The 22,894-nt window shown below is 44.5% G+C and overlaps 1 protein-coding gene across 1 annotated transcript in view; it reads right to left on the reverse strand.

Annotated features, from left to right (window-relative positions):
- The window catches only part of dgkaa (diacylglycerol kinase, alpha a), an 86,427-nt gene extending 66,853 nt beyond the window's left edge, over window positions 1-19,574 (reverse strand). The window contains exon 1 of the mRNA XM_084332751.1: window positions 19,423-19,574. The gene's annotated coding sequence lies outside the window, so the exon portion shown is untranslated. The remainder of the gene's footprint in view (window positions 1-19,422) is intronic.
- Window positions 19,575-22,894: the final 3,320 nt, after the last annotated feature.

Here is a 22,894-nt window from a genome sequence, read left to right on the forward strand (position 1 = left end):
GGAGACGGGGCATGAGAGATACCAAGGCTCTCTCTCTCTGTGGGGCTGGGAGACGGGGCATGAGAGATACCAAGGCTCTCTCTCTCTCTGTGGGGCTGGGAGACGGGGCAGGAGAGATACCGAGAGTCTCTCTCTCCCTGTGGGGCTGGGAGACGAGGCATGAGAGATACCAAGGCTCTCTCTCTCTCTGTGGGGCTGGGAGACGGGGCAGGAGAGATACCAAGGCTCTCTCTCTCCCTGTGGGGCTGGGAGACGGGGCAGGAGAGATACCAAGGCTCTCTCTCTCTCTGTGGGGCTGGGAGACGGGGGAGGAGAGATACCAAGGCTCTCTCTCTCTCTCCCTGTGGGGCTGGGAGACGGGGCAGGAGAGATACCAAGGCTCTCTCTCTCTCTGTGGGGCTGGGAGACGGGGCAGGAGAGATACCAAGGCTCTCTCTCTCTCCCTGTGGGGCTGGGAGACGGGGCAGGAGAGATACCAAGGCTCTCTCTCTCTCCCTGTGGGGCTGGGAGACGGGGCAGGAGAGATACCAAGGCTCTCTCTCTCTCTGTGGGGCTGGGAGACGGGGCAGGAGAGATACCAAGGCTCTCTCTCTCTCTCCCTGTGGGGCTGGGAGACGGGGCAGGAGAGATACCAAGGCTCTCTCTCTCTCCCTGTGGGGCTGGGAGACGGGGCAGGAGAGATACCAAGGCTCTCTCTCTCTCCCTGTGGGGCTGGGAGACGGGGCAGGAGAGATACCAAGGCTCTCTCTCTCTCTGTGGGGCTGGGAGACGGGGCAGGAGAGATACCAAGGCTCTCTCTCTCCCTGTGGGGCTGGGAGACGGGGCAGGAGAGATACCAAGGCTCTCTCTCTCCCTGTGGGGCTGGGAGACGGGGCAGGAGAGATACCAAGGCTCTCTCTCTCCCTGTGGGGCTGGGAGACGGGGCAGGAGAGATACCAAGGCTCTCTCTCTCCCTGTGGGGCTGGGAGACGGGGCAGGAGAGATACCAAGGCTCTCTCTCTCCCTGTGGGGCTGGGAGACGGGGCAGGAGATACCGGGGGGCCTCCCGCCCGTCTCTAACGCAGTGGTGAGACGCCGTTTACGAGGGGCTAATTGACAGGATGCCATTCGGCGGATGATTCAGGCGACCGCAGAATGTTTTGGAAGAATGTTTTCATTCGAGTGAAGAATGCGTACGACGTTTTGACGTCACGTGTTTGTCAGTTCTCCGACCTCTTACTTACGCTTGAGGTGCAGGAATACAGTGAAAAGTAGTTTGTAGTTCCTTAGTGATTATCGGGGGACCTTTTTTTGGCGCTATATATAGAACTGGGTATTCTAAAAAAAAACACACTTAAAGGGGCTCTTCACCAAAGAACAATGTAGATTTATTTTGCACATAATCTCACACACGTACAAAAAACTCTAGACAGTTTTGCACACATTCATTTAGTGTTCGACAGTTATCGAGAGAAAATGTGTTTGATTATGGCCACCACCCAGTGATGTCATCTGGAACATTGAACCCTTGCGTTGTGTTGATTACAGCTCAATGAAACGATACGGTAGCAGTCCCTATAAGACGAGGTACTGCTATTTTTTCATCTACATCATTTCATGGTGCTGTCAATCAACACAACACAAGGATTACATTTCCCAGATGACATCACTGGGGGCCATGATCAAACTAATTTACTCTCAATCGCTGTCAAACTAAATGAATGTGTGCAGAACTTTTTCTTCTCTATTTTTAGTAATGAGTTGCCTTCTGCTATAAACAATGTACTGTGCAACTAATATATATAACAAACTCAAACAAGTTTTATCAAAATAATTGGAAATAGCACATGAATGGATTATATTGAACAAGCTTGTTTTAAACACCTCCAAGACTAAGACTAACAAGAGTATTGTTTTTGGGTCTTCTGTAGTCTGGTAGTGAAAGGGTTAACCTTCTGTTAGAGCCATATGGAATCCGCGATCACGGAATCGCGGAATTGAGCAATAAAAATGGAATCGACTATAAAAAAAAATTAAAAAAAATGAATTAATTAATTATTTTTTTTTTTTTTTTTTTTTTTTAATGTTGTGGGACTTGTACAGCACTTTGTTCAACTTTGTCAGTGCTGTAAAGTTTAAACCTTTTTAAATCTTAGACAAACAAAACACTTTGCTTTCATGAAATATTGTAAGCCGTCATTTGAGGCTTTATAAAAGCAGCACAATGAACACAAATCTGTCAGTGCCGAGTCCGACCTCATCTTAAATAACAAACAGCATTGCTTGTTGTAGTTAACAAAGAGAGGCAGAGTTGATTTTGCAAAAATATATATAATTTTTTTTTTTTTTTTTATATAATCGAATTTTATTTTCATATTTGAATCCCATGCCCAAGTATTTAAGACAGCCCTATTAAATGGACTGTTATATCTTATTAAATTGTGGACATATATTCATTCCCACTTATTAGACACTATTTCTGATGGTAAAATTAGCGTACAAAGCAAAATACAGAATTCTGAAATATTAAAACGGAAAAAACGGAATTTGGAAAAATATTTAATGGAATTTGGGAAAAAATAAAACAGATTTCATATGGCTCTACCTTCTGTAGTGTGGTAGTGAAAGGTTAACCTTTTTTTTTTTTTTTTTTTTGTCTTTTTCCCCCTCCATTTTCCTCCGATTTTCTCCCATCCCAATGTTAGTCGTATGCCAATTCCCAGTCCCTTCCTGGTCGCTGCGCACTTACCCCCCACAGTCAGATCATCTGGGAGAGTGGAGGCTACCACGTGCTTCCTCCGACACACGTCCAGCCAATCACCGTTTCTTTTCACCTGGCAGCGCGGATTCTCATCGAGAGGGCGTAGCGTGTGGGAGGACCACACTATCCCCCTCGAGTCCTATCCGCGCTTAGCAGGCGCCCCGACCGAACTGTAGGAGTCGCTGTTTACAACGACCCGGACCCACCCCGCCAGCTTCTCCCACCCTCTAATACAGCCAATAGACCTGTCTCAAGCCCTGCCCCTTTTCTTGATCCTCCAATCACAGCTGTCGCTTACCTCTGACTTCCTCGTACAAACTTTGTTTGTACGAGGAAGTCAGAGGTAAGCGACAGCTGTGATTGGAGGATCAAGAAAAGAGGGCAGGGTTTTGAGACAGGTCCATTGTATTAGTGCAGACGGCCAGCCAAGCTGGTGACAACCCCGGAGCTGTGAGCTGGATTCGAACAGGCGAATCCAGCTCACAGCTCCGGGGTTGGTGACGAACGCAATCTCCGCTCGGCCACCTAACCGCCTGAAAGGTTAACCTTCTGTGGTGTGGTAGTGAAAGGGTTAACCTTCTGTAGTGTGGTAGTGAAAGGGTTAACCTTCTGTAGTGTGGTAGTGAAAGGTTAACCTTATGTAGTGTGGTAGTGAAAGGGTTAACCTTCTGTAGTGTGGTAGTGAAAGGGTTAACCTTCTGTAGTGTGGTAGTGAAAGGGTTAACCTTCTGTAGTGTGGTAGTGAAAGGGTTAACCTTCTGTGGTGTGGTTGTGAAAGGCTCAAACCTTCTGTAGTGTGGTAGTGAAAGGGTTAACCTTCTGTAGTGTGGTAGTGAAAGGGTTAACCTTCTGTAGTGTGGTAGTGAAAGGTTAACCGTCTATAGTGTGGTAGTGAAAGGTTAACCTTCTGTAGTGTGGTAGTGAAAGGTTAACCTTCTGTAGTGTGGTAGTGAAAGGTTAACCTTTTGTAGTGTGGTAGTGAAAGGGTTAACCTTCTGTAGTGTGGTAGTGAAAGGTTAACCTTCTGTAGTGTGGTAGTGAAAGGTTAACCTTCTGTAGTGTGGTAGTGAAAGGGTTAACCTTCTGTAGTGTGGTAGTGAAAGGGTTAACCTTCTGTAGTGTGGTTGTGAAAGGCTCAAACCTTCTGTAGTGTGGTAGTGAAAGGGTTAACCTTCTGTAGTGTGGTAGTGAAAGGGTTAACCTTCTGTAGTGTGGTAGTGAAAGGTTAACCGTCTGTAGTGTGGTAGTGAAAGGTTAACCTTCTGTAGTGTGGTAGTGAAAGGTTAACCTTCTGTAGTGTGGTAGTGAAAGGTTAACCTGAAAGGGTTAACCTTCTGTAGTGTGGTAGTGAAAGTGTTAACCTTCTGTAGTGTGGTTGTGAAAGGCTTAACCTTCTGTAGTGTGGTAGTGAAAGGGTTAACCTTCTGTAGTGTGGTAGTGAAAGGGTTAACGTTAGGTTATGACTATAACCAAGTTCTGTTAGTTAGGGGCGATGCTTGGCTTCGCCTTCTGCACTATCTCGCGTACGTGCACGCGTACTGAATAAACCACAAATGTACCTCTAATACCAGTATTAGTCTGACCACACCCCTCATCAGCTTACCTTCATAAGCAGGTGTGTGGTCACCTGCTCTCCTCCTTCCCAAGCTTTCACCACAAGGTGAGGTCAAGGGCTGCAGCGGCCGTCCGAAGCCAAGCATCGCCCCTAACTAACAGAACTTGGTTATAGTCATAACCTAACGTTCTGTATCGTTAGTGGCTTAGCTTGGCTTCGCCTTCTGCACAAGGGAGGCCAAGCGGAGCCACTTGGCTGACAAATACACCCCGCTGACAGCCCCCCAAAACCATCAGAACAGGGAGGGCCGAGCCCCCCCGACCCCCCCTAATGGAGGGTAGCCCCCCTATTAGGGACGTCACGGGAGGGCGACGGACCCGACCGTGCGAAGAGGCACTCAAGCAACTCAACGCACAGGGTGAGCAGACCGTGGCTTGACCCACGACTACACACACGCACAACCCGCATGCCACCCGGGAACGAACGGAGGAACAACCTCGTTACTGCCCCCAGAATCACGGGGTCAAGGGCAAACCCAACCCCGTGGCAAGGCCGTAGCAGCGGAGCACGAAGGAAGACCCAGACCCACCAAAAGGACTGGACTCCCTGGAATGGGGGCCCGGAGAAGTCCATGCTGCCAGCATCAAGACCCCACCAGGTGGGCACGTAGTGCCCCGCCCCCCACATCGCCAGCGTATTCGGACAAAGGCCCCTCAGTTACTGCACCTGGTATTCCCAGGCGGAACCAACCAGGCCAGTAAGCCGAGCGGGCCCCGTCCCCCCAATAGTACACCGCCTGGCACACTGACCCTGCAGAATAGGCAGTCAGCATGGCCGTAAGCACACAAAAAAGGTTAACCAACGGAAGCAGGCAGCGCACCGGGGAAAAACCAGGCAACAGGCTGTTAACCCTAGCCTGGAGACTGCGGACGAGACAGGCGCCAGAGGGGACAGCTGAACACAGCCGCCCCGGCGGAAGGAGCGTAAGCTGGCGGTGTTGCATGACCAAGCCTCCATTTAACAACCCCCACCCAGAGGGGTCGAGGCAGAGAAGGCTGACACGATTGGCAGACGTCATGAACGTGCAGGGGCACCCTCAACCGGTGAACCCGGGAGTTGACACTGCTCCAACACACCAGGGAACCAACCACCTCGGTGTTACCCAATGCGGTGGTTGTTCCTATAACCCCTCAAGAAAAAACTCCAAAACACACCTGCGGGTATACACCGGCTATACCGCAGTACAAGTGTTTCAGTTTCCAAAAAGGGTTAACCCAGGCCTACGGGTCGCAAACATCACTTCGGACCGGGCCTGGCGGTACGGGAAGCACAGGGTCACCAGAGGAGGTCAAAAAACCACCCCCACAGGCCCCTCTTCGCCATGCGTGAGAGAGGAGCGAAAAACAATGGAGAACCAGCCCCTAAGCACACCGTACCTGGTATTCCCCGGCGGTCTCCCAACCAAGTACTAACCAGGACCAACCTGTGTAGCGGCCGAGATCCGACGAGATCGAGCGCGTACAGAATGGCATGGCTGTAAGCCATGACGACAGTGCTGAGTAAAAAACATACCCAACCAGGGTCTCCATAGCGCTTAACCCTGTGACACCCAGACCGACCTGGCATTTTTCCCCCTGAAAAAAGCCCAAGTCCCTCAGGGTACCAGAACAGCAGATCTGCATCCCCGGCGGACAACGGGTTCAACTGATCTGGACCAGCGTGACCAGAACCAGTCCCGTGCCCTAACCACGCCGACATGCCCCAGGAAAAGGGCAGATATGCGTGTTGATCTTAACATGAAAAGAAGGCGCCACCCAGACGTCGGGACGAACCGCGCCTGGTGGCCCACCCCAAGGGCGTGAGACCCCACTACATATGTTCAGATCCATCCCGTCATCATCCCCCAGACATGAACGAGGATCCGTCGACAACCCACCCAGGTCATGGGATGTGGTCGCCGGAAGAGGAAAAACCCCCATCTCAGTTGCTTTATAAAAACGCTGTTTCAACCACAAGCAACTAAGGCGTGCCAGTCAATCGCCTGTTTACAGCGAGCTAGCACTATACGTGCGTCGGGACACACCCCCATCAATGAACAGGCTATTTAGACCTGCCATTGAATCCCCAAGGCGCCCAGGGGAACGACAAGAGGGGTGTGACACTCCCTAACTCCAACACTTCTGGAATAGAAAGAAGGAAGCATCAACAGTATGTATCCCAGTCTACACAGCCGGGGTAAAAAATGTTCACATTTTTACATCCCACCACCCTCCCATAGGAAAGAGACGGGGATCCCCAGAGAGACTTCCCACGCGAGCTGTACAGATTGAAAAGAATATATTGCACCTTGAGCCATGTAAAAAACTGGTTTTAGGGCCTCCGGGGAAGAGGCACCGAACCCATACACACTCAATAAACGAATTGAATCGAATATACATACAATAGAAAAGGACCCTTCTAGAGGGTCCACTCACTTTGACAATCTGAGGAGGAAGGCTCTGTACTCTGATGGAGGCTTCCTCACATGGATCACATGGAAGAAGGAGTCCGAACTCACAGAAGGCCTGAGTAGGCGCTTGGTGAGGAGGAGCCCTGACCACCCCCCCTGAAAACAGATCCATCACATGGACCTGAACAGCACACGGAAGTCCTACCAACAGAGACGCGCACGGTGACGTACTCTATGGCGGGGGAATTCCTGCGGTGCACACGCCCAATATACCAGGCCGTGGGACCAGGAACTCCCTCCCCCCCCCCCCCCCCCCCCCCCGTAACGTGCCGAACCGCCACGTGACGGGAACCTTGAAGGACAGGGGGTGTACCCCTGACCGACAGAACAATGGGGAGAGGAAAGGTTACCAGTTCACCCCTTTACGACCCCACACCCATGATACGACGTAACGACAAAAAGAGAATATGACACAGTCATAGTCAGCTCTATGAAGCGTTTCACAGCTCCACACAGCGCACGAGCTAACCTGCTATCTGATTTTTACTAAGGAAAAACACAGAATAGAGAGGGCTCTAAGAACCCCGGTCCAACATACACATGTGCTTCTGTGGCCAGTACAACCCAGTTGTAGGTCACATGACACACACAACCCATCATCATCACAATGAGAGAATACATCATTCTTGATTAGTATCGACCACAGGCCTTGCTAAGCACACGACAGCAACCAAACCAATTTCCCTTTAGGAAATAAGTTTCTCCAGCAGATTTAGCACAACCTCAGCAATCAAGCTGAGAGTTACATCGTATCCCTACCACACAAAAGACACAATTAATGCACAACATGTCTGATAGGAGGTGATAAAGTCCCCAGGGAACCGGGGGGGGAAAAACACAATCCTCCTATTTTACCCTCAACACGGCCAGTTAAAACAGGAAAACCTGTTAATGTGTGAACTCACTGTCCATTGTCATTACAGTCTGAGAAAGAACATTCTTTTACTCACTCGTCACCAAGCATAGCTTCATAGGTTAGTTGCCTTAGTAGTGAGTACACGGTACACATAAACACCATGATGTTTCTCACACAACAACCAGATCAATACATCACGACCTGCACGGAGAAGCTACTGCCAGTGACAAAAACAGCTCACACACAACCCGCAACGTATCTCAAATGCATTGCAACAACACACGTTTTGGGAAAAAACACCGTCATTCACAATACATTTAGCAAGGTAAAACCAGAAGACGTGTTATGAGGGTCTGGCCAACCCCGTACCTGCCCGGAACGCAGATCAGCGAAGTGCAGTCATAAGCCACCGTAGAACACAGCCCTCTTTGTTGACGCAATCCCCGTCTAGGCTCAGGCAGGGTTGACGAACATCCCCTGTCAAAGATGACGTCGTGGTCAAGAGTGTAAAACATGTTAAAAATCAAAGCACGTTCAACAGAATAGCATCAAGCTAACGGCTGCTCCAACCGTTCTGGTGCTATCGCTTCCGCTCGCGAGACGCCGATCTACGACGCACGCGATCAGGAGCGAGCTCCCGGCGGCGCGCGAGAAGCCTAAGCTACCCCGCGCCAGGCCACCGACCGGCTAACCGTAAGCTATGAACATGTAAACAATGACATAACACTCACCCAGACAGGCCGCCGTTCTGAACCCTCCTCACTTTTTAAGAGAAAAGAGAAAACAAGACGTCAACACCGCTTCACAACGGTGACATTAACACGTCCGGCGGAATCAGCACAGTACCAACTGGCCTGTATAGCTGACTTTGAACATGAATCTGCCGCTATCGCACATTACATGCACATATCCCCTCGTGAAGGAATACTCTCATTTGGATATGAAAGATGGGGTCTTAACACGGTGACAGAGAGAATCCACTCGTCCAGAACACACAGGGATCACCAGTGTCAATGGTCGCGGCCCACTAGTTAAAACTATAATGGTCGCCAGACCAAGGCCTTCTGTCGCCTAGACGGCTAAACAAAGGACCCTAGCCTGGGGCCGGTTTCCATAAACTTTGTCTAGTAGCCCCCATAGCACTAACAGACAAGTGGAGCCCGCCAGCAAACACTACTCACCCAACCTGGAACGCACCGCTCCTCACAACAGCGGCATGTCCGACAGTTCAGCTGTGGCCTGACAGGTTTCACCCCAACAAACACAGCAAGGAACTGCAGTTGAGAAGCATGCAGCGGCGTGCTCCCAATACGAAAACCGGTGGAGGGTTTGTAGAATGATCATCATCTTCTAGACACTCCAGTACGAAGACAATATCGCCGTATTTTCTCGAAAATAGTGAGAGAGAAAATAAAGATATGATGTCAACGTATCCTTGTTTCCCAAGCTGTTCCTAATCCAATTTCTTCCATCATGGTGTCAAGTGTGGGGATCTACCGAGGCACCTCTTCCTTGTGGTGAAAGCGAGAAGGAGGAGAGCAGGTGACCACACACCTGCTTATGAAGGTAAGCTGATGAGGGGTGTGGTCAGACTAATACTGGTATTAGAGGTACATTTGTGGTTTATTCAGTACGTGTGCACGTACGCGAGATAGTGCAGAAGGCGAAGCCAAGCTAAGCCACTAACGATACAGAACCTTCTGTAGTGTGGTAGTGAAAGGTTAACCGTCTGTAGTGTGGTAGTGAAAGGTTAACCGTATGTAGTGTGGTATTGAAAGGTTAACCGTCTATAGTGTGGTAGTGAAAGTGTTAACCTTCTGTAGTTTGGTAGGGAAAGGGTTAACCTTATGTAGTGTGGTTGTGAAAGGGTTAATCCTGTCGTGTGGCAGTGAAAGGGTTATCCTTCTGTATTGTCACAGTGAAAGGGTTAACCCTTTGGTAGTGTGGTAGTGAAAGGGTTATCCTTCTGTATTGTCAAAGTGAAAGGGTCAACCCTTTGGTAGTGTGGTAGTGAAAGGGTTATCCTTCTGTATTGTCACAGTGAAAGGGTTAAGCCATGTGATAACCTGTTCCTCGCTTGGGACCTATATTAGGCAATGATCTCAGCAAGGTTACTGTATCAATTAGAGCTATAAGAAAAGAAAACAGCGTTGCATAACAGTATGAATTATGATGCTCTTTGTGCTGCGCGTTAAACGGCTCAGATGAGGGATGCGGCACTTAGGCCGTTTTGATACGTCATGTGTTCAGTTCTCTGACCTCATGTGTTCAGTTCTCTGACCTCTGACCTCTTACACACTTAAATGGTAAATGGTTGCTTTTTTATATAGCGCTTTTATCCAAAGCGCTTTACAATTTGCTACTCACATTTGACCCATTCACTCACACATTCACACACCGACGGCGGAGGCAACCATGCAAGGTGCCAACCTGCTCATCGGGAGCATATAGCGGTTAGGTGTCTTGCTCAAGGACACATCGACACGCTGCCCGGGAGGAGCGGGAATCGAACCGGGAACCTCCGGATTGCCAGACAACTGCTCTACCTCCTGAGCCACTGTCCTGAGCCACTGCACAGAAGGTGCAATAATATACTGTGAGGTAGTTTGTATGTATTATGGGGAACCTTCTTTTTGTGCTATATACTGTAGAACTGGGAACTTTTGTGCTATATACTGTAGATCCAAAGACTCTCATCTATCACATCTTGCTTAAACTCTTGGAGTGATAGGTGTCCCACAGACAATCCCGGATGGTCAAAGGTCAAAGGTCAAAGTCCAGAGGAATGTGGTGACTCATGGTCACACTAGAGTCAGCGTCGCTGACCTGATATTTTTACTTATTTCAAGAAATCTTTCCAAGCCAAATTTGCTTACCGCACTGGCAGATTATTTGACTTGTTTCAAGCACATAATTATTTGCATAAAACTAGTTTTTATTTCTCTAACAGACCATTTTGCAGTGTGGAACTCTCTCTCCTGATTGGATAAAGTGGAAACAGGATACCAGAACATCTATTCTCTGTACTGCAGAGCGGAGGGACTGAGAGACCCGCGTTACTGACCAAACACTCTGTATCAGTGATGGCTATATTATTAATTATTAGTGATGCACCGATGTGAAAATTGTGGCCGATACCGATAACCGATATTAATATTGCTGTTCTGGCCGATACCGATATTTACCGATGTCGATATCTCTGTATAGAAAACACTTTATGATAATCAAATAAAGAGCTATTTTCCAAAACGCATAATTTTTTTACTTTTGCAACTTATTTTCAGAAATGACTGATATTTTGAAACTATTTAAGGCCAAAACATGTAACAAACAAAAAAAAAAAAAATTTTTTTTTTTTTTTTTTTTTTTTTTTTTTTTTAATATCGGCCCTATCTTGATATCGGTCCGATACCGATGTGTAAAAAAACGGCCATATCGGCGGCCGATATATCGTGCATCACTATAATAATTATTATTAATTATTAATTATTATTAATATTATTTCACAACGTGAATAATCGGCGGGGGGGGGGGGGTGAATCCTTCACATTATCCTGAAATCGATAGTTAACAAAGGAATGTATTTAATAATAATGTGCTTAACCTTATCATCATCGTCATCATATTGCCAACATATCTAAAGCATTCTACCCTACCCAGCATTCATTTCAGCATATATAACTTGGGGATGACCTTTTTCCACGCAGCAGGCTAATATTTGTGCAAGCTGTCAGCACGCCCACGCCTTGTGTCAAGGAAATCTGCTGTTTTGTAACACTTCAAGGGTTCGGGGCCTCAACCCCCACGCTGTGGTCGGAAAAAACATATACGTCTCTTGCACTCTTGAGTGTCTGTCGAAGCTCTGTCCTAATATACTAACCTACACTAGTCTGTAGCACTCAACACTTTGATGAACATTGCTACTCAGCTGATAGAGTTGTGCCCTTCCTGCTGTCTTGTTGTACAAAACTTGTAAGTCGCTTTGGATAAAAGCGTCAGCTAAATGAATAAATGTAAATGTCTCTGAGTGTAGAAGCTCTGAGTGTAGAAGCTGTGTGTCTAGAAGCTCTGAGGGCTAGATCCACAAAGAATGGATTGCACGGAGCAAGTTGCACCCTTACTTACAATTCATTATTAATTGAAAATGGGGGACCCTGATGTAAACAAGACTAAAGTCTTTCTCTGGTCTGCATCCCCTTAACAATTGTGTGTATTGAGCCGTACTGTATTGTACCCATTCTGCAATCTGTTAATAAAATGTTCATTCAATCAATCACCGTGCAGATTGATTGATTGATTGATTGAATGACAATTTTATTAACAGATTGCAGAATGGGTACAATACAGTACGGCTCAATACACACAATTGTTAAGGGGATGCAGACCAGAGAAAGACTTTAGTCTTGTTTACATCAGGGTCCCCCATTTTCAATTAATAATGAATTGTAAGTAAGGGTGCAACTTGCTCCGTGCAATCCATTCTTTGTGGATCTAGCCCTGAGTCTCTGAGTGTAGAAGCTCTGTGTCTCTGCGTTAGCACTTAGCAGACATAGTTTCCTTTGAAACCACAACAATTATCGTCACTAAATTCTGTACCAGATTACGTCAGGTTAGCGGCAGAGTGGGGGGGGGGGGGGGAGAAGGACATGCTTGGTTGCTATGGAAAGTGTTTCCCTCCATCAGCTGCTTGTCATCAGAGCTATGCCACGGGTGACTTAATGGCGAGGGGGAGGGAGGGAGGGAGGGAGGGAGGGAGGGAGGGAGGGAGGGAGGGAGGGAGGGAGGGAGGCCAGGCCGGCCCGGTGCAGAGGGGGGGAGCCCGCCCGGGTCCAGCCAGCGGGTCTTCCCCTGCACCCGCACCTCCTCCTCCCACGCCGCCGCAAGCCTCGTTTGGCCTTCGAAAAACCAGAGGCAGCTCTCTCTCTCTCTCTCTCTCTCTCTCTCTCTCTAAATTGCATTCCACGTGCAGATGCTACTTAGTGACTCATCTCGTGAGCGAGAGAGGGAATACTCCCTTCCTATATATGGACCGTTCGCTCGGGGGTTCGCGTCCCAGGCCAAGCTGGGAGTTTATAAAACCAGCGGTGCGTGGCAGAGTTGTACCTTTAAGTTCTGCCCACCGAGCCGGGAAGCACAGCTACTGAATGTTTATGAATCCCCAGAGCGGCAGACCTGAACCCCCCCCCACCCCTCCCTCCCTCTCCCTGCTATCGTTCCTCCCAGTCTTCCCTGCATTTTTCAACAGAGGGCAGGTCTATAATTCCTCTAAGACTTAAACTGAGCGTGCAAGTCATTAGCATGCTGCGACTGTAGGGCTGCTCTGGAGAGAAAAACCTGCAACAATAGTGATTGGGAAACAGGAGAATGTGAGATATTCACTGCAGTATGAATCACATATTTGTGGGGGCCGGGGTGGGTGAGGAGGCCTAGCTTCCTCCCGTCATGTCTCATTTGCCAGGAAAAGGTGAGCAGCACTATATCACTTGTTAAAGGTGAGCAGCACTATATCACTTGTTCCGACATGAATAATCACTTACATAATATGTTGCGTTGACATAACCGCTGTAACCACGCCGCTTTGAAAAGGACAGAAAAAACAACAACTTGTGAGGGTGCAGCCTCTTGGCGTGATGTCGAGCAGGTTGTTCGTCGTGGTGTGGCCCACTTTACATATCAGGGCCAACTGCCTCAACGCAGCAGCTGACGCTGATATACGACACTAAACGGTGCCGTTCTGAATTATATACATTTAAAAAAAAAAACACGAATCACTTGAATCCACACTATTTTAGAGGCCTAGTATATTCGCAATCGGTACGATGTCTTTCGTCTAATTTTTACATTTACATTTTGTCATTTAGCTGACCGCTTTCATCCAAAGCGACTCACAAGTTCTGTATGACGAGTCAGCAGGAAGGGTACAACTCTTTCAGCTGAGCAACAACAATGTTCATCAAACACAGTGTTGAAACTTGAGTGCTGCAGTGTTGAGTGTATAGTAGTAGAGACATATTAGTATAGTAGGTAGTAGTATAGGCAAGGAAGATTATTTAGTTTATAATATTTAGATTATTTCGTTTGTTGATCTCAGACAAAAGCAAAATCGTAAGAAGTTGACAACGCGGTCGTCTCTACGGGATCAGGGGAGGACTGCAGCAGCATGTACTTTCAAAAACAACATTGTCTTAGCAGTTGCAGGGCAGGTACTCATACCTATATAACACGCATATGCATACTCGTACATAATAACTCATGTACAAGCATGTACAATAATGCTGTATATACCGTGTATATATATGTATTCTTACCGTATCTATATCTATCTATCCACATCCGTCTGTACATACCTGCATATAATCCCTTTTAGATATCTGTAGATATATTTTTTTTTCTTTTTTCTTTAGATATAGTATCTACAGATATTTAAACTATATATACTATATCTATAGCTGTACATATCCCTTACCTACTCTTACTAGTTACACTGCTGGCCAGTATGATGTATTACCATAGTGTCTTTATACCTGTATCACTGTACCTATTAATACTACAACTTTGTACATACATCTGATTAGCACTATTACTCAGTAGTACTCATTCATATATGTCATACCCAGTTTAATCACCTGTACATTGTATATTACTACAGCACTTTACTGTTACATTTGCACTCTGGTTGGATGCCAAACCTATCTTTCGTTGTACTGTACTTGTGCTGCATGATGATGACGATACATTTGAATCTAATCTAATCTAATCTGCAGCATCACTGTGTTCGTTTTTGGCTACGGTGCCACATTCCAGACTACCGTTTAATCCTAGACATTTCTGTTATAAACACTAACACTAGTCTGTTATAAACACTAACACTAGTCTGTTATAAACACTAACAGCTCACTAGTCTGTTATAAACACTAACACTAGTCTGTTATAAACACTAACACTAGTCTGTTATAAACACTAACACTAGTCTGTTATAAACACTAACAGCTCACTAGTCTGTTATAAACACTAACAGCTCACTAGTCTGTTATAAACACTAACAGCTCACTAGTCTGTTATAAACACTAACACCTCACTAGTCTGTTATAAACACTAACAGCTCACTAGTCTGTTATAAACACTAACAGCTCACTAGTCTGTTATAAACACTAACACTAGTCTGTTATAAACACTAACAGCTCACTAGTCTGTTATAAACACTAACAGCTCACTAGTCTGTTATAAACACTAACACTAGTCTGTTATAAACACTAACACTAGTCTGTTATAAACACTAACAGCTCACTAGTCTGTTATAAACACTAACACTAGTCTGTTATAAACACTAACAGCTCACTAGTCTGTTATAAACACTAACACTAGTCTGTTATAAACACTAACAGCTCACTAGTCTGTTATAAACACTAACACTAGTCTGTTATAAACACTAACAGCTCACTAGTCTGTTATAAACACTAACACTAGTCTGTTATAAACACTAACAGCTCACTAGTCTGTTATAAACACTAACAGCTCACTAGTCTGTTATAAACACTAACAGCTCACTAGTCTGTTATAAACACTAACAGCTCACTAGTCTGTTATAAACACTAACAGCTCACTAGTCTGTTATAAACACTAACAGCTCACTAGTCTGTTATAAACACTAACACCTCACTAGTCTGTTATAAACACTAACACCTCACTAGTCTGTTATAAACACTAACAGCTCACTAGTCTGTTATAAACACTAACAGCTCACTAGTCTGTTATAAACACTAACACCTCACTAGTCTGTTATAAACACTAACACCTCACTAGTCTGTTATAAACACTAACACTAGTCTGTTATAAACACTAACAGCTCACTAGTCTGTTATAAACACTAACAGCTCACTAGTCTGTTTTAAACACTAACAGCTCACTAGTCTGTTATAAACACTAACAGCTCACTAGTCTGTTATAAACACTAACACTAGTCTGTTATAAACACTAACACTAGTCTGTTATAAACACTAACAGCTCACTAGTCTGTTATAAACACTAACACTAGTCTGTTATAAACACTAACACCTCACTAGTCTGTTATAAACACTAACACCTCACTAGTCTGTTATAAACACTAACACTAGTCTGTTATAAACACTAACAGCTCACTAGTCTGTTATAAACACTAACAGCTCACTAGTCTGTTATAAACACTAACACTAGTCTGTTATAAACACTAACAGCTCACTAGTCTGTTATAAACACTAACAGCTCACTAGTCTGTTATAAACACTAACAGCTCACTAGTCTGTTATAAACACTAACACTAGTCTGTTATAAACACTAACAGCTCACTAGTCTGTTATAAACACTAACACCTCACTAGTCTGTTATAAACACTAACAGCTCACTAGTCTGTTATAAACACTAACAGCTCACTAGTCTGTTATAAACACTAACAGCTCACTAGTCTGTTATAAACACTAACAGCTCACTAGTCTGTTATAAACACTAACAGCTCACTAGTCTGTTATAAACACTAACACTAGTCTGTTATAAACACTAACACTAGTCTGTTATAAACACTAACAGCTCACTAGTCTGTTATAAACACTAACACTAGTCTGTTATAAACACTAACACTAGTCTGTTATAAACACTAACAGCTCACTAGTCTGTTATAAACACTAACAGCTCACTAGTCTGTTATAAACACTAACGAGCTCACTAGTCTGTTATAAACACTAACAGCTCACTAGTCTGTTATAAACACTAACAGCTCACTAGTCTGTTATAAACACTAACGAGCTCACTAGTCTGTTATAAACACTAACAGCTCACTAGTCTGTTATAAACACTAACAGCTCACTAGTCTGTTATAAACACTAACAAGCTCACTAGTCTGTTATAAACACTAACAGCTCACTAGTCTGTTATAAACACTAACACTAGTCTGTTATAAACACTAACAGCTCACTAGTCTGTTATAAACACTAACACTAGTCTGTTATAAACACTAACAAGCTCACTAGTCTGTTATAAACACTAACAGCTCACTAGTCTGTTATAAACACTAACACTAGTCTGTTATAAACACTAACAGCTCACTAGTCTGTTATAAACACTAACACCTCACTAGTCTGTTATAAACACTAACACCTCACTAGTCTGTTATAAACACTAACGAGCTCACTAGTCTGTTATAAACACTAACACTAGTCTGTTATAAACACTAACAGCTCACTAGTCTGTTATAAACACTAACAGCTCACTAGTCTGTTATAAACACTAACAAGCTCACTAGTCTGTTATAAACACTAACAATGTACTGGTTGGTTGACCTCACTACAGTATTGATCAGTGTGGCAGAAGAAGACAAACCACTGCAGTGGCTGCAGAGACATACGGATAGTATTACGGACGGAGACGTCCTCGGTTTGGTTCCAACAGGTACGGTTTGTTTGTTTATCACCCCATAGCTTCCCCAGGAATGCGTCCCAGACAGTCGAGGGTATACAGGTGTACGGGAAGTAATGGGGGCTCGAGGCTAAAGTGCCCCAGGAACGGTACCTCCCGAACCTCTCTCACTGTGCCTGGTTAATCAATCAGCCTAATGCCCAGTGATTTATATTGCATGGTGTGTACCCTGGAAACCCCCCCTAGTCACAGTAGTAGGGGTAATACTGCTGACTGTCAGCTTGTGTTCACCTTGAGAATATAGTGGCCGATGGTGACCGTATCACAGAATAAACAAGAAACATGATAAAGAATGACATCTTCCCTCTTCTCTAAAAAGTGCTGTAAGGATGGTGTTTTTTTGTTTGTTAAAATACGGGGTCTACATGTAAAAATAGGTGGTCTACATGTTAAAATAAATGGTCTACATGTTAAGATAATAGCTCTACACTCCGACAGCCATCACTGATATAGAGTGTCTGGTCAGTAACATGGGTCTCTCAGTCCATCCACTCTGCAGTAAACAGCCATCACTGATATAGTGTGTCTGGTCAGGAACATTGGTCTCCCAGTCCCTCCACTATGCAGTAAACAGCCATCACTGATATAGAGTGGCTGGTCAGTAACATGGTCTCCCAGTCCCTCCACTCTGCAGTAAATACATTTTCTGGTATCCCGTTCCCACTTTATCCAATCAGGAGAGAGAACTCCACACTGCAAGAATTGTCTGACAAAAATAAGAAATGAAAACGAGTGTGTTTTAAAAGCAAATGTGTCTTTGAAACAAGTAGAATAATCGACCAGTGCAGTAAGAAAATGTTACTTTGTTTTTTATTACAAGATTTCTTGAAATAAGTCAAAATATCTAGGGTTCTCTCTCCCGATTGGATAAAGTGGGAACGGGATATCGGGTATTTAGTGTTCACTGCAGAGCAGAGGGACTGGGAGACCCATGCACTGACCAAACACTCTATATCAGCGATGGCTGTCGGTACGTACAGTAGAGCTATTTAACACTTCATTTAACAAAGAAAATACCACTTACTTGGTTAATATCACTTTAACCAGCGGGCCTTCATAGTGATATCCCTTGATGTGTCAAAAGAATCGCCATGGTCATCAAATGACCCTGAGAGCTCTGTTTAAACAGTAAGCATGCCGTGGTTCTGACTGTGTCCAGGAACCTCCCACCGTCAAACCACCCCTTCCCACCAGGAAGGTTTAGATTTCCAGAATAGGAAAAACAGAGAGAAAGACAATACTACGCCTCAAGTATGCACCTCTGATTAATCCCTATTCCCTAACATCGCAGGATCTCAGTAATCCTTGACTCATGATAGCTCTCAGCATAGCAATTGGTATATACTGCACATAATCCTTTTTACATGTCTGTAGATACTATATGTACATATCCCTTACCTTAGTTACGCTAGTATGATTTACTACCATAGTGTCATTATACCTGTATCACTGTACTTAATACTACAACTCTGTAGTATCTGATTAGCACTATTACTCAGTAGTACTGATTTATATTATGTTATATACCCAGTTTAATCACCTGTACATTGTATATTACTGTTGCACTTTACTGTTACATTTGCACTCTGCGTTGGATGCCAAACTTATTTTCGTTGTACTGTACTTACTGCTGCATGATGACAATACATTATAATCTAATCTAATCTCATCTAAACGGATGGCCATTGGTCAAAATAAAAAATATACCAACTATTTTAGGCTTCAGTTTCCCTAATAGAGAAAAGCAGAGTACAAAATACTAAATGTCGTACAGTTTAACATAATTTATTCAACAATTCCATGAATAGCACAGACTGACTGTTCTCCATTGGTAACATAAGTAGTCATATATGAACATGCCATGAGAAAGGGTACCACTCACTGACCTATATGAGCTTGGCACAACTGAGAGAAATCAAGCAAGTCTATAAATATAGTCATTCAAATGCCAGAGGAATCGCCCTGAACACTGGCCTATATAACATGAAAGGGCTACTGTTTTGTTGATCAGATGGGTGAAATGAAATCGTCTTTAATTAAGGCAACTGCAATCTGAATAAAATGTCACAAAAAAAAGCTTAATGTGAAAGCCGAAAACGGCACATATAGATGTCACGATTCCGAATGTGTAATAATAATTCCATACTTGACATCAGCGCAAAAGAAAACGACAATAACTGTTGGTTATACACACTGTATTCACTGCCGTGCATCAGCTGTTATTAATAAGTCCCACTCAGAGCTTCAACTTCACACACACAATCAATGCGGTGACGACTCTGGGGCGCGCGCTACATATTTTAAACGTCAAATACCTTTCTGTCGAGAGACCCCGTTGTCCTTTAATAATTTGTAGCAGATGAACAGCCGGTGAGGAAAATACAAATCTATTTTCAAGTGTGTGACGGTTGACGGTTGACAGTTAACTTTAAACGGACGCCCCGCGACCGCGAGCCCCAAGCTTGACTGTGGCTCTCTCACGCCCGACTCGGTGTGTCTGTCTGCAGTGTCCCTCGCGCGCGAGCAGGGAAGCACCGCCTCGAACTGTCATCACACGCACTTTGGACGTCGCCCACGCTCGCCCTGCACGCCGCCGCGCACCATTTGCAGCTGTAGTATATCCCTTTCTTTCACTGTCTAGTGTCTACCAACCACGCTACCAAATGGTTAACCCTTTCACTGCGACAAATAGTCTACGAACAGGTCGAAAAGTAACTCGCCGGGGGGGGATCTAATCTACGAATTTCAATCTGGCTTCAATTTTGTACCCATTCTGCAATCTGTTAAATAAAGTTTTCATTAATTCATTCAGAACATCCCACTCCATTGACACATGCCTTCTCTGGGTAACAGTACTGTATATTTGCATATCGTATATGTCACAAATGTAACAGTACTATATACCTGTGTGTCATGTATGTCACTTTGTCATAAATGTCATGATGTCATGTATGTTGGGTATGTCATAAATGTCACTATGAATTGAAAATGGGGGACCCTGATGTAAACAAGACAAATGTCTTTCTGTGGTCTGCACCCCCCCCCCCCCCCCCCCCCCCCCAATTGTGTGTATTGAGCCGTACTGTATTGTACCCATTCTGCAATCTGTTAAATAAAGTTTTCATTCATTCATTCACTCTATTTGAACCACCACACCAAACAAGAGGTGGACGCGGGCAAATACTGCGGCATGGTCATGCTGGACCTCCAAAACTAAAGGCTTTCGACACTGTCAATCACTCCATTCTGATTGATAAGCTATGCAATTGGCTTTGATAGTTCATCAGTGAGCTGGATGCAATCCATACCTGGAGGGGAGAGAACAGATGGTGGAGGTAAACCAAAGGTCAATTCTCCTCTCTCCCCAGTTTTGATCCTCCTATAGTACTAAGGAAGTGTATGAGATAAACATGATCTTAAAGAACTCCGCTCAAGGTCATGATGGGATTAAAAGCAGTCTCTTCAAAGAAACTATTGATTATATCATCCATCCTTTAACTCATATTCTATCATTATCCCTTCAATCCGGTATCATCCCTCACAACCTCAAAATCGCCAAAGTCATACCAATTTATAAATCTGGAGACCCAAAGGACTTTGGCAATTACCGTCCTATATCTATTTTGCCCTACTTTTCAAAAGTCTTAGAGAAACTGGTATACTCAAGAATCTCTAACCATCTAACTATAAGAACAACATCCTGTATATTGTAGTATAACCATCAGTATGGTTTCCGTAAAAAATACTCTACAGAACATGCATTGCATTTGCTACAGCTCGTCAATAACATCTCCTCAGCACTTGATGACAAGAAAATTGCTATTAGTGTCTTTCTAGATCTGAGCAAAGCTTTTGATACTGTCAACCACAACATTCTCATCTCTAAACTCAATGAATGAATGAATGAATGAATGAATGAATGAATGAATGAATGAATGAATGAATGAATGAATGAATGAATGAATGAATGAAAACTTTATTAACAGATTGCAGAATGGGTACAGTACAGTACAGCTCAATACTGATAATAGATATGGTGTTCAGGATATTGCCCTCAAGTGGTTTTGTGGAGTTTGCATGTTCTCCCCGTGCTCGCAAGGGTTTCCCCCCCGATAAGATAAACCCAATGGAAAAACATGCACAACAACAAGATCGCTAACGCTGTGGCGTCCTTGACGAAGACGGATAGGAGCACTTTGATTGGTCCCCTGACGCGGCTCACGTTGACGCCTGTCTGCTCCCGGCTGCCCTTGGGGGGAAGGACAATGGGATGGGTTAATCGCAGAGACTAATCGCATGCGTGCCGATTGATGACCTCTGAGCAGGTCCTAAATTATTATTATTATTTATTATTATTATTATTATTACTTAGACAACAGAGAGCAGTTTGTGTCATCCAATGCATGTTCATCTGTTAAATCAAGGATCCTCTTCGGGGTTCCACCGGGTTCTATTCTGGGCCCTTTATTATTTTGTATTTATACAACGGCATGCAAATTTCTCGATTCTGATTGGCTGAAACAGTCATTTTACACGTATTTATTGGCAACAATCCACGCTGCTGGCCCAGGACCCGCCCACAACCGACCCACATCACATCACTCCGCCGGATCACAAGAAGGTGGCCAATAATCTTTACAAATGGATATGTTAATGGTGACTAAACGACTAAATATCAAGCGATTCTGTCACAGCGAATGTCTTAGTCGTTTAAACAATGTTGGATGATGTAATTGATGGGTCTTGAATCATTCTGTACCAAAAGAAAAATCGCGGATTGATTGATGGATTAATTTGCGATTTTTTTTTCAATTTCTTTTTCCTTTCGACTGTCAGCGCTCGCTCTAGTCTCCACCCACCGCCACACACCCCCCCCACACACATACACACACACACACACACACACGCACACACACACACGCACGCACACGCACGCACACACACACACACACTCTGCCTGCAACGCGGGGGATAGTCAGAGAGCTGGGTGCTGCGCTGTTCTAAGTGAGCATGGCCTATTGAGTTGATTGATTGATTGATTGCTAATTTTATTACTGTACGCTTGGTTTCCAACTGGTTAAGTTTAGGCCCTCTACAGTAGGTTTAAAAAAATAAATAAAAGAATAGGGCGAAGAAAACGTTTTTTTCCTATAGGGCAAAGAAGACTTTTTAATTTGTTTTACCTACTTTATATAGAAGCATCTAAGAATGAAGTTCTATGGAAAGTAGGTCTGCATTCCCTTAACAATTGTGTGTATTGAGCCGTACTGTATTGTACCCATTCTGCATCTGGTAATAAAATTTTCAATCAATCATTCCAATAATACACAGTTGGATGTGTTAGTTGGTTGGATGCACTTCAAGCTGCTTCCACATGAGGCAACTTCTCTCAATCATTCCAATAATACACAGTTGGATGTGTTAGTTTGGTTGGATGCACTTCAAGCTGCTTCCACATGGAGGCAACTTGTCTTTTTTGTAGTTGTGGGAACTACTTTTTCTGGCGGATGGTTTTTTCAATAAATCTTCGATTAATGTGTGTTTATTGTATAGAAATAAGGTTGGATGAATCTAGCAGTTGTATAAAAGCTTTACATCACTTGCAGTCGTGATTTGTGACCAATAAACCATGCCTAGGGGGGTCTAACGACCCTCGGCTGCGCCTCGGGCCTAACGACCACCCCTAGGCATGGTTTATTGGTCACAAACCACTCCTGCGCGTGATGTAATGCTTAATTACATTAATGATTTGGCTATGTCTTGTAATATTATACTGCCATTATTATT

The sequence above is a fragment of the Notolepis coatsorum genome, assembly GCF_963971535.1.
Source record: "Notolepis coatsorum genome assembly, chromosome: 17".
Taxonomy (NCBI): domain Eukaryota; kingdom Metazoa; phylum Chordata; class Actinopteri; order Aulopiformes; family Paralepididae; genus Notolepis; species Notolepis coatsorum.